Raw genomic sequence first — 12,180 nt, 5'->3', positions numbered from 1 at the left:
AGGAATTGTTGGAATGTTAGATAAAGAAACTCCATCAAATTCCAAACAAATTCAAATTGACCTGCAGGCACAGGGAACAACACTGTCAGCTCACACTACCCATCGCCATCTGAATGAAAAGGGACTCTATGGCAGGGGACCCATGAGGACCCCACTTCCGACACAGAAACATAAACAAGCCATATTGAAGTTTGCTAAAAATTCACCTGTAGAAGCCACAATCCTTCTGGTAGAATGTCATCTGGACAGATGAGACAAAGGGCCAGATTTAATAAAGCTCTCCAGAGCTGCAGGAGCTACGCTTTCATCAGTGAACCTGGGTGATTCAGCAAATCTGGAATGGATCTGGTCCAGCACTGAAAACATTTGCTAACAAATAACTTTCATTCCAGAATTTCATTCCAGGTTTGCTGGATCACCCAGGTTCCCTGATGAAAATGTATCTTCTCCAGCCTTGGAGAGCTTTAATAAATCAGGCCCAAAAATACAGCTTTTCGGTCACGCACATCATTTGACTATTTACAGAAAGTAAAAAAAAGCCTTCAAATAAAAGACCCTACAGAGAAGCATGGAGGAGGTTCACTGATGTTTTAGGGTTGCTTTGAAGGGGTAATTACCAAACCTATTGCTGAATGTTGATATATGGGGGTGGAACTTCTGGATAGGTTTTGCTTGGCGGATGCTTGGAGGAAGTTCCACCCCTACATGAAAGAATACACCCATTACTCTGCCCTACATAAATTACATACCCGAATCGACCATATCTTGGTCTCCTGGCATTACTTTCTCGTGGCAGTCTCAAGGGCCTTGAACTGTATAGATTCTCCTGGACCCTAAATGAGTCTCTACTCTCCCCTAACGAGGATGTGGAAGGCATTAGAGAAAAAAAAAAACATGTATCTGGACTTTAGCGCATCGTCAGTGCGAAACTCCCCGACCCTTTGGGGAGATCTTAAAGCGATAGAGGCTTTTTAATACGAATGGCGACCCATCAGAAGGGAGAGAGAGTGGTAAAACAATTAGAGCAACAGTACAAACAGACTGCTTGAGCCTTTGGGTTGTCTCCCACAGACATGAATAGACACACCCTAGACAAAATTACCAATGATCCTAACCTATGCTATACAGATTTGGCGGAAAAACAACTCCGATGGGCCAGACAAAGGCAATAAGCCAGACACTCCTCTGACTCGAAAGCTTTGATGCCTGGAGCCCGAGCAGAATACTCAAATGTTGTAACAATGCTTGTATTTTGTAGAGGCTTTAGAAGCTCAGAAGTACTGGTGGCTATCAGCTCCGTTAAAAATAAAAAAAGGCTGGGACCAGATGGATAAATGGCCAGGTTTTACAAAAAAAAGTGACCTGATTGTTTCTGTCCTAACTAGGCTCTTTAATGGATTTAAGGGAGGAGGTGCCATTGCTCCTAATATGCTTGCCTCACATGTAGTCATGATAACTAAACCTAGGCCAACTATGGTCAAATTATAGGCCTATCTTGCTTCTAAACCTTGACCTCAAGTTGCTTAAGAATTTTAGCCACCAGGCTAAATCATGGTCTGGCGACGGGGGTGATAATATCTGTAGGGCGATTCATCTAGCCAAAATAGCTAAGATACAGTCATTGGAGGTAATGTTCTTGGCTATAGATGTACAAAAGGCATTTGATATGGTGTCCTGGCCGTATTTGTTTTTTGTGCTTAGAATATGGGGCTTTGGGGAATCCTTCCTGCGGTGGATCGGGCCTCTCTATTCAACGCCATCAGCCTTAATGCGTTACTGTGGCTTTGAGAACTTCCCCCTGCAGAGGGGGACCAGACAGGGCTGTCCCCTTTCGCTTATCCTCTTTATACTGGCAAATGAACCCTTAGCCCAATTCTTACGACAACAGATGAATGTCTGGGGTATAGAGGTGGCATGGATAACACCCAAGTTAATGCTCTTCGCTGATGACATCCACCTCACCCTAACATCTCCCTCTCCAAGTTTGCCAGGATTTCAGGATGAATGGTAATCACTGGCCTTCAATGTTTTACTCCCACCATCAGCAATGGTGGGCGTCCAAGCCAATTTCTCCTTTCAATGGGTGACAGGACTTATTTATCTGGGGGTTCATTTGACCTCATCATACCGCACCCTACATGAAGCCACAGTCATACTGAGTTTACTTGATGCCCCCCTGGAGTCCTTGCGCCCATTTCACATATCCTGGTTTAGTATGATCAACGCTATCAAAACAACGTACTTACCTAAGATCCTGTTAGGTACACCAATCTCGGTCCCTCCTGCAGTTCTGCTCAAACTGAAGGTTGCTGTGCCTAAGTATATCTGGGGTCCCACTAGACCAAACTAGACCATAATATATTCTATATAGGAGGAAGAATAGAGGTGGGTTTGGCAGTACCCCACATCCCCAAATAATACCAAGCAGCCCAGATTGTCCCACTGGCAAAATTGCATGCTTCCTCTGAAACTCCAATGTAGGTCTACCTTAATACCCCAGATTTTTACCTGATCTCCATTAACCTGTTGTGGCTCACTCCCTACCGCGTCCCTGCCAACTTTCCTCACCATTAGCCCACTCTGTTAAAATATGGAACTCACAGTTAAGATCACGTGTCTCCACTCTTACCGATGGCAAGCATAGTGGGCAACCCCATGTTCCCTCCGGGATTCGAGGAGCCCAAGTGGGTCAGGTAGTGGACCCAGGAAGAGCTGACCCGGGTGTCTGCTTTTTCTTTGAGGAGGGAGGTACTGACATTCCAATACTTCAAACAACAATATGAGGCCGCTAACTCCATATTCTTTTCATACATACAAATAAGGCACTTTATAAGTCCTTGCTCCGAGCCCAACCAGCTTTCCATACTGAGTATGAACGAACATGCAGAAACGATCTGCACGCTAAGGGGTTGATATCCTCATTGTACTCTACATTGCTATCAGGCTTTCATGAGAGGCCACCACAAGGGCATGAACCCACGATGTTGGGCATGATCTTTTGGAGAAACAGTGGGAAGAGGTCTGGGCCTACTCAGCCAGATGTACACAAATCACCCTTACGGTAAAAACAACCTACAAAGTCCTGTCAAAGTACCTGAAACTTCTTTGTCTATCAACGATATACCACTCCTCCTCACCTTTATGTTTCAGAAGTTGTGGAGAAGTGGGATTTTACCTTTCAGGGTTCATTTGACACACTGCTCCTGAGAATCTGATATCAAGCTTTTGAGGTGCACTGGTTAAAGTGCTTTCTTTCCCCACTCCCCCCCACTTGGAGGCCGGCCAATCTAGAATCAGCTGTACACTATATCAGTGACAGCATATGAATGGCCTTTATGACATAGCAAGACATATAGTTGATGCTTCAATAAAACGTTTTCACTGTTTTTTTATAACTTTTGATAGGTATGAAATTCAAAATTGATATTGTAAATGGTTACTTTGTACTTTGTTTTATCTTCCTATGAAAAAGCTCAATACAATATTTGTTATAAAAATAAAAATTTCATAATTTGTTTATAGTGTATGCGAATGCATCTTAACACTGAATTCTGTTACTCATCATAAAATTGAATTTGACTCTCTTCTGTTAACATTTTCCTATAAATGGTTCAGCATACATACAATAGTTTAAGCTTGTAGATCATTCACAGCTTTCCACTCACAGCAATTTTTTCAACAGCTGACATTAAGCTGTGCATGCTCAGTTTGCCCATATTTTCCAGCATCCTTGCCATGATAAGATCTCCAAAGGACCTTGCCGAGATGAAGTCAGATTCCAACAATTGCATGAGCTTTCATGTGATCTACGGTTTGTTTACAGCAAATTAAGGCTTAGCTTCATGCACAGGATTTTTTGATGACAGCAGGGACAGTTTGGACTGTTAATTTTTACTGGAAAAAAACCCACAAAGTTTGCTGTACTGAATTTCTGGAAGATTTTTGCAAAGCAAAAGTAATGGGGTTTCATGTTAACTTGCCAGTGGAATTTATTTTTAACATAAGTTAATACTGCATTTAAAATAAACACTCGCTAGCCAATTTATTAGGTACACATCCCCGACTGGCCAATCAAGAAGGTAGCATAGTTATGGGCATTTCACAGACTGCAGATTCACTGGGATTTTTACATGCAGCCATGTCTAGGGAATACATTGAATGGCCTGAAAAAAGGAACTTGGTGCTCCCCCCGTCAGATAAGAGCAGCCACTTAAGGTTACATTTCACGTAGGCGCAACAAAATCAGAAGAAACAAAGAACGATTGGTAAAACATTGCTTGATTTAATGAGTTTTGATTAATGCTGCCGGATTCACATACTAGGCTCATAACCTGCTAGCTCAAGACCCCAAATGTCCGAGTGACTGTGCATTGCTAACACCAATGGTTCATCAGAGAGGGTAAACAAAAGTACTTAAAGAGGGCAAACTTGGCTAGTGCCTCTCAAAAAGTCAAAACAGAAAGACAGATAGCCTATATATTGCAGGAATGCCCATGTATCAGTATAAAGAACTTGAATCCAGAAGCTCAAATTTATGGGGGCATACTGATGCCCCCAATTACTTGATAATCTTACAATTTTTAAGCTAACAATTTTTTAGAACAGTTTCCTGGTTCCATATCTCCCAACCAATTATGCTGCAGTATAAATCGTTTGGCAATTGGTATTACTTGTAACATCTTATATGCCGTGTGGGTATCTTTTGAGTGAATGGAGGTATCTCTTCTCCTCGTAGATGGATTGTTATGTATTAAAGAGGAACTAAACCCTCAATCCCGCAGGGCAGTCTGATCCCTCCGGGGGTGTCCTGCATCGGGTCCCACGTCGTCTCAAAGCCGACGCTCCGGGCACCGTCATCTTCTCTTCTTCTTCCTGTTATTCTTCTTAAGTCACCCGAACCCAGGCGCGAAATCGGGTGATGTAGGATGTAAAAAAAAAAATTTGCAGATCTCAATGCGCATGCGTGAGATCAGCAAATTTTTTTCCTTTGCTCAAAAAAGCTTCTTCTGTGCATGTCCGAGATGCTCAGGCATGTGCAGAAGGAGCACCCAAGAGCCTTCCGGGATGCCTGATGTAGGTATCCCGGGAGGCTTTGCACTCCCATTCATTCTCGATCAAATAGGCGAAAAAAAACAAATAACAAAATTTTTACCTTACATAAAATGGTTGTCTATGTAAAGTCAAAATTCTGAGTTTAGGTACGCTATAAGCCCTCCCTGTGCAAACATGTAACAAATCATTTAATTATTCATACCCTAAAAGGGACCCTATGTCTCCTCATTGCCCTCCCATGCTTGTTATTCATAATCCTTACTTTCCTCTAGAATATCAGATCATATAGGGTTTTGTTTTACTTTTTAATGAGGTAGTATATCATACCTGCTAGACTTGTCAGATTTGTTTCTTTGGGCATTTGTTCTGTTAAAAGTACACTCTGTGAGAGTGTCCCAAAATATGATAGATATACAGTGAGGGAAAGAAGTATTTGATCCCCTGCTGATTTTGTAGGTTTGCCCTCTGACAAAGATGTGCATTGTAATACTGTAAGTATTTGATCCCTTTGGGAAAGATGACTTAGTACTTGGTGGCAAATCCCTTTTTGGCAATCACAGAAGTCAGACGTTTCTTGTAGTTGGCCACCAGGTTTGTTGCACAGGTTTGTTGTCCCACTCCTCTTTGCAGATCCTCTCCAAGTCAGTAAGGTTTCAAGGCTGATGTTTGGCGACTCACGGTCTGGAGACTGGCTAGGCCACCCCAGGACTTTCATGTGCTTCTTCTTGAGCCACTCCTTTGTTGCCTTGGCCGTGTATTTTGGGTCATTGTCATGCTGGAATGTCCCTCCATAACCCATTTTCAATAGCCTAGCTGAGTAAAGGAGGTGCTTACCCAAGATTTGTCGGTACATGGGCCATCCATTGTCCCTTCGATGCAGTAAAGGTGTTCTGTCCCCTTAGCAGAAAAACACCCCCAAAGCATAATGTGTCCACCTCCATGTTTGACGGTGGGAATGGTGTTCTTGGGGTGATAGGCAGCATTCCTCCTCCTCCAAACATGGCAAGTTGAGTTGCCAAAGCGCTCAGTTTTGGTCTTATCTGACCACAACACTTTCACCCAGTTCTCCTCTGGATCATTCAGATGTTCATTGGCAAACTGCAGACGGACCTGTACATGTGCTGTCTTGAGCAGGGGAATCTTGCAGGATTTCACGCCTTCACGGCGCAGTGTGTTACCAATTGTTTTCTTGGTGACTATGGTTCCAGCTGCCCTGAGATCATTGACAAGTTCCCTTCATGTAGTTCTGGGGTGCTTTGTCACCGTTGTCATGATCATTGCAACGAGGGGAGATCTTGCATGGACCCCCAGACCGAGAGAGATTGACAGTTATTTTGTGTTTCTTCCATTTGCGAAATATCGCGACAAATGTTGTCACCTTCTCACCAAGCTGCTTGGCAATAGTCTTGTAGCCCAGTCCAGCCTTGTGTAGGTCTACAATATTGTTCCTGACATCCTTAGACAGCTCTTTGGTCTTGGCCATGGTGGCTAGTTTGGGGTAGCCTGGGGTAGCCCTATTGAATGTCAAGCCCATGATTAGTAACAAAAGCCAGCTCTGATTGCCTATTTTTTACTACTAATAAACAGGTATTGACTAAGATATAGAGAATTTGTTACTCAGGTAAAACATAGGAATGTCATTGTGCCTTTAAATGAAAAAAAAATAGCTGTACTAAGTGATTCCTTCGAAGGGTTTGGTAAAATATGGTAACTTTGGATCCAGAATTACTTACCTACAGATTTTGATTGGTCATTTTTGACCATTTAATTTGACCATTTAATTTGGTCTCTTTGGTACGGATTTGAGTTCACTCATGGCCTTGGATTGTGGAGAATATAGTTATTACATGTCCTCCTCCCCCCCACCAGTTTACTTCCCCCTCATACATTGTTCCTTCTCTTGTATGACATACCTACCTCTATACCATCTATGGTTGATCATTTTTCTTTTGTTTCATTTTATCCAATGATGCATGGCTAAGTTTTTATAGGACCCAGTTAGGTGCTCTTGGTTGCTCCAGAGGCACTGATACAATGGTGCCACTACTTTTTTGTGTCTATGGAAACTTAGGGAAGCTTCAATACCCATACCATATTTTTCTACTGCATTTTTAATTCAAAGCCCTTTGCATGCAATGGGCCAAATTTATTAAAGCTCTCCAAGGCTGGAGAAGATACGCTTTTATCAGTGAAGCTGTGTGATCCAGCAAACTTGTAATGGATCTGATCCAGGCTTGAAAACATTTGCCAACAAATAGCAAACTACTTTTTAGGAATCCATTTTAGGTTTACTAGATTGCCCAGGTTCACAGATGAAAGTGTATCTTCTCTAGCCTTGGAGGGCTTTAATAAATCAGGCCCAATAGCTGAAGAGTCATGAATCCCTCTTGCTGTTCTGATTTTTCCATATGTTGTTGATTCATGTTTAGATTGTCTGCAGGAGTCTTTATTAAAGCAGAACTATACTTTAGAGATAAAACATTACAACCAGGCAGGTCCTTTATTGCATAAAGGATAGGCAATTTCCTTATGTCCCTGCAATAAAACAACCTTACCTGCCTAATTGAATTTTTAAATACATTCACCTGTCACCGTTCCGTAATAGTAATTTAGTACTTCCGTAATAGTACCAATGCACCTGCTGGGAAGCACATTATAATACACGGTAGCTTACGACCGAGGGGGTCTACATTACAAAAAAAATAATGGAGGTAACTTTTTTTGCGGCATTAGCAAGCTCAATTAAAACAAATGGGCTGCCTCAACGCAATACACCTTTACACGCATTTGTTAATGCATTAAAACAGTGAGAACCAACCAAACCCAAGGTTCTCACAGTTTTGAAAAAATATTTGGCAATTGGTAGGCACAGTGGTGGTAGAAATATTTTTTATGTGTCTTAGATTCATACCCTCTGTTGATTCTTTTGTCATGCATTTGATATGATCTACTTGATAATATCCTCTCGGAACATGGAATTGACTGTTATAGGTCATTGGAATGTAAACTTAACTGGAACAAGGGCTGGTGTGAATGTTGAAATTCTGTAAAGCACTGCAAAATATTTTTATTATGTTTCCTGGTAGGCAAATTACACACTACATGTAAAATTACCAACACAAAAAGAATCTGTAAAATAACTATGTGATGTAACAAGTGGATGTCTTTTATCAAGACATAATCATAAAAGCATTCTTTGGCTTTTAAATCAACCTTTTTGAATTTGCCAAATGACACATTAGGCATTCCTAGGAAAAGTGACTTATGTTTGGGGAAAGTTGCAATACCAGAGAACACCAAGCACAGCCACTGCTGTTTTACATACTCCCAAAGCAGAACATGTCCTAGGCCTGGCACTTTGAAAAGCAAGAGGCCATTGCCCACTTTGTTTTTAGCATTGTTTTATGGTATCTTTATTCCTAGAACTGGTTCTTTTATCCTGACCATCAATAAATTATCACCTGGTGACTTTAATTTGTTGAGTGTGAGGTATTATTTGTAGCGGTAGCAGTATTTATTCTCCCTCATCTTTAATACCTTTAGATTTCTTATGAGTTGCTTTAGAGTAAGACTTTATCTGGACAACAACACAACAGTGTGACTTATTGAAGAACGACAAACTTGTACCCGGAGGTAAATAGAATAAAGAGGATATGTTTACCTGACTAGTAACCCATTTTGCGTTACAGTGTGAAGAAAATTATTCTGCTGTGACCATAAAGATGAACAAGCTACCCAGGAAACAGCCTGGAAACCCAGGAAAGTCTCATGGTTGTACTTGATTTGCTTTCTGCTGCTTTCTTGTGTCAAACATTGGAACTGCAGTGTTTTATTCTGCTGCTCATACATTTGCCATTCTGTGTGACTGCACTGACATGTTTATGATTTATTTGAATAGTACTGGAATGGATTTTACTAGTGGTGTGCCTCTTCCAAAAAAACAAAAAACAAAAAACAGTGTTATAAAAAATGTATGTAAACTCTTATGTTGAAAAAATATATGAAATAAAGTGTAAATAGGGTCCAAACCTTTGTTTATTTTTATTGTGTTTTTATTTTTCTGCCTGTTTCCATCTGGGAAGATTTCACTTTATATCCTGTTCTTATAATGCTTATGAAAATAAGTGCAAAACCTTCGAAAGTGGATAGAATTACCATATGCACACAAAGGAATTGATGTCCTCATCTCATGTCATTGGTGTCACTCCCATCTTGCTGTGATGACAGCTCAACATTTTTGGATTTTCGTTTTTGTGTCAGTAACAATGACCACTGGGACACAAACAATAATAACCCGATAAAGGCTCTAACCTTTGCCTACTCGATCAAAAATAAAAGAAAAACTTTTTTTATAAAACCTAACATATCCTAAATAATGTTTATCTTTTTTTTAGATTCCAGGTCTGCAATAAACCTATAAGCCTTTGTATATCCTGCATTTAAATGCACCATGGTTACCCTGAACACTCAGCCTTATGGCCCTAGGTGCAAGGCGATGTTCCACCATTAAAAGGGTCTGTAGCCTTGGTCTTTACAAAAGCTTGTCGCCTGGGTGGGTGGTCCAGATACACTGAAAATGTCAGTGATAATATTAGACACCATTAGTTTTTTGTCATTGGCCCAACTGTGTAAGCACAAGAATAACTCCTTTCCAGTGGCTAATGAGTATACACAATAATAATGGCCACCAATAGGGGACCTTTGTAAGTCAGCCCTGTACACAGACTTTACTGAAGTGTACATTGAGGTTATTGTGATGATAAAAAAAAGTTACTTGCAGGAGAGTTTATAAATCTTGTTTCAGTGAGTAACATGTAGTTATCTGTGTTTATCTAGACTAGCTAAAAACAAAAGTTGAGGATTACATTTCTTGTCTCAACAGGGAAAACCCTACAAATCTGTGATTGAAACAGAGTTATAAATATAGTATAACAAGAAGACACCAGCCCAGGAATGGGCCCAGGCCTTCCAGCCAAGTGTAACATCCCATCTTTGTATTTTGATTGAATGAATAAAAAAAGTATACCAAATCAACGTTACCCATTCATCTTATCTTTATCCAAACTGGTTCACCAACTCTCCTCCTTTCTGGAGAAAGAAGTCTTATATTATGTTTGAGAAGTGTCTGGATGAAACAAATGAAAAGCATGAAGTTTTGGGGTACCTTACAGCTAGGTAAAAACCTTCTCTAGCCAAATAAAAAATGTGAATAGACTGGATGTGTTGGAAAATTAACAAACATTTCTGTTATTTTTCCAAATTTGAAATCTTTTACATTGTTCAAAAGAATAGGTGTATTATGGAATATTTATGAATAAAGAAGTGAGTGGGAAATATGGAACATTCAAAAAATGCAAAAACTACCTTTATAATAATAATAATAATAATAATATAGTAGTGATTCTTTTACTATTGTAAGTATAAGGTTATATCAGTGTTAAGATATCCTTCTTAGCAATAACTATACACTTTCTTCTTAATATTTAAGTATTTTCTTATTGGTTAAACTTGATAGATGTGTGTCTTTTTTCAACCTTTGCAATATTTGTTAAGTTTGCCCCTTGCTTCTTTGTTATTGTTATTGGATACCAGTATTTAGCTCCCTATCTAATATTTCTCTGGAAACTGAAAAATAAAACACAATTTAAGATGCCTTTTATTTGATAGCTTCTGCAGTCCCTATCTTGGTATGCCAGATACTGCAGTTAGTCTAGAATTTTCCTCTGGCTACAAGAAAGTTTCTTGCTGGTTGGAGAATTTAATTTATTCTTTTTAAAATTTGTTTAGTCTTTCAGATGGATGAAGGCATTCTAATATGCATCTGCATAATATCTGGTAAAACCCTAACAACTAAATGTTTTCTACTTTGATCAGTAGTTTTTACTCTGAGGACTGTCTCCTGTTCTGTTTTACTCATTTGACTTTAGTAAACTGAAAGGTGACTGGACTACTTGCAAGAAGGCAATGGGTTATACATTGACATTTATTGAGCAAATTAGATTTTTTTTATTTTTAGAAATGATACAAACATAAATTATTAAGTTATTAAAAATTATAATTGCACAGTATTATCGTATGGTTTGCTCATATTCTACAGTTTAGGTTTCATCAAAGTTTTGACACGTCTTGCAGAATCTGTTCATCAGGATATTTGAGACCAGTGCATCCTAATTCAAATTGTATACTTCACGTATGCAAAATCTTTACCGCCACTGGCTACTGAGCGAGCTCTCATGTAAAGGAAACCAGAAAAAATCCAAATAGATAAGGCTGGCTTCCAGGAGATATTGTCAAGTGGTATCTATATGTGCATTTAAATACTGGAATCTAATCCCTCAGTAGTACTAAAAGGCTGTACCAAGTAACTTAAGTCAACATACAAAAAATGCCCTTGTGTATGCAACATTTCTCTGATTTTCTATACCTTCTTCCAAAATATAAAACACAATGCAAGGGTTTTAAAAATAAGATATTTAAGGTAAGGCTCATATTTTGAAATAAACATGATCATTTTAGAAAACTTTTTAGGGGCTGCTGGCAGTACAAATTGCAGGTTGTAACGGCTGTTTAATTATGCAAAAGTAATAAACACAGTTATGGATGCCTCCTCACAGAAGTAGCAGATAGCCACTTGTAAAGCTTGCCCCTAAATACAGAAATGTAGCAGTTTATATGACACAAGAATACATTTAGTTTTGTATCCAGAATTTTAATGTTTCCTATGATTTTATTTATGAAACAGGGGATCTGACATTCCCTCAAATATTCCCTGGTGGGAATAAATTACTGCCATTGAAACTGTTTTATTCTGTTATATAGTAGTCTGGTATATCTGTTATATTTAGTTATATTACAGTTTATTGATCATTCATCAACATATTACACAGCCCTTTATATTGAATAGGAGTTACAAATGACAAATACAAACAATTACACAAAAAGGTGAGATGACTCTGCCCGAAAGAACCTACAATCTAATATACATTTAAAAATAGACCACATAACGGTCATAAACTAAATTCTGTAAGAGTGAAGCCAAAGCAGTCATTTAGATTGTATCTGTCAAGTTCTATGTCCAACAGTAAAAATTAAGCAATGGAGTTGATTTACTAAAGGAATGTTTAGACT

Source organism: Pyxicephalus adspersus, chromosome 3 (assembly GCF_032062135.1).
Source record: "Pyxicephalus adspersus chromosome 3, UCB_Pads_2.0, whole genome shotgun sequence".
Taxonomy (NCBI): domain Eukaryota; kingdom Metazoa; phylum Chordata; class Amphibia; order Anura; family Pyxicephalidae; genus Pyxicephalus; species Pyxicephalus adspersus.
The sequence above is the reverse complement of the archived record's forward strand: the minus strand, read 5'-3'. Positions refer to the sequence as shown.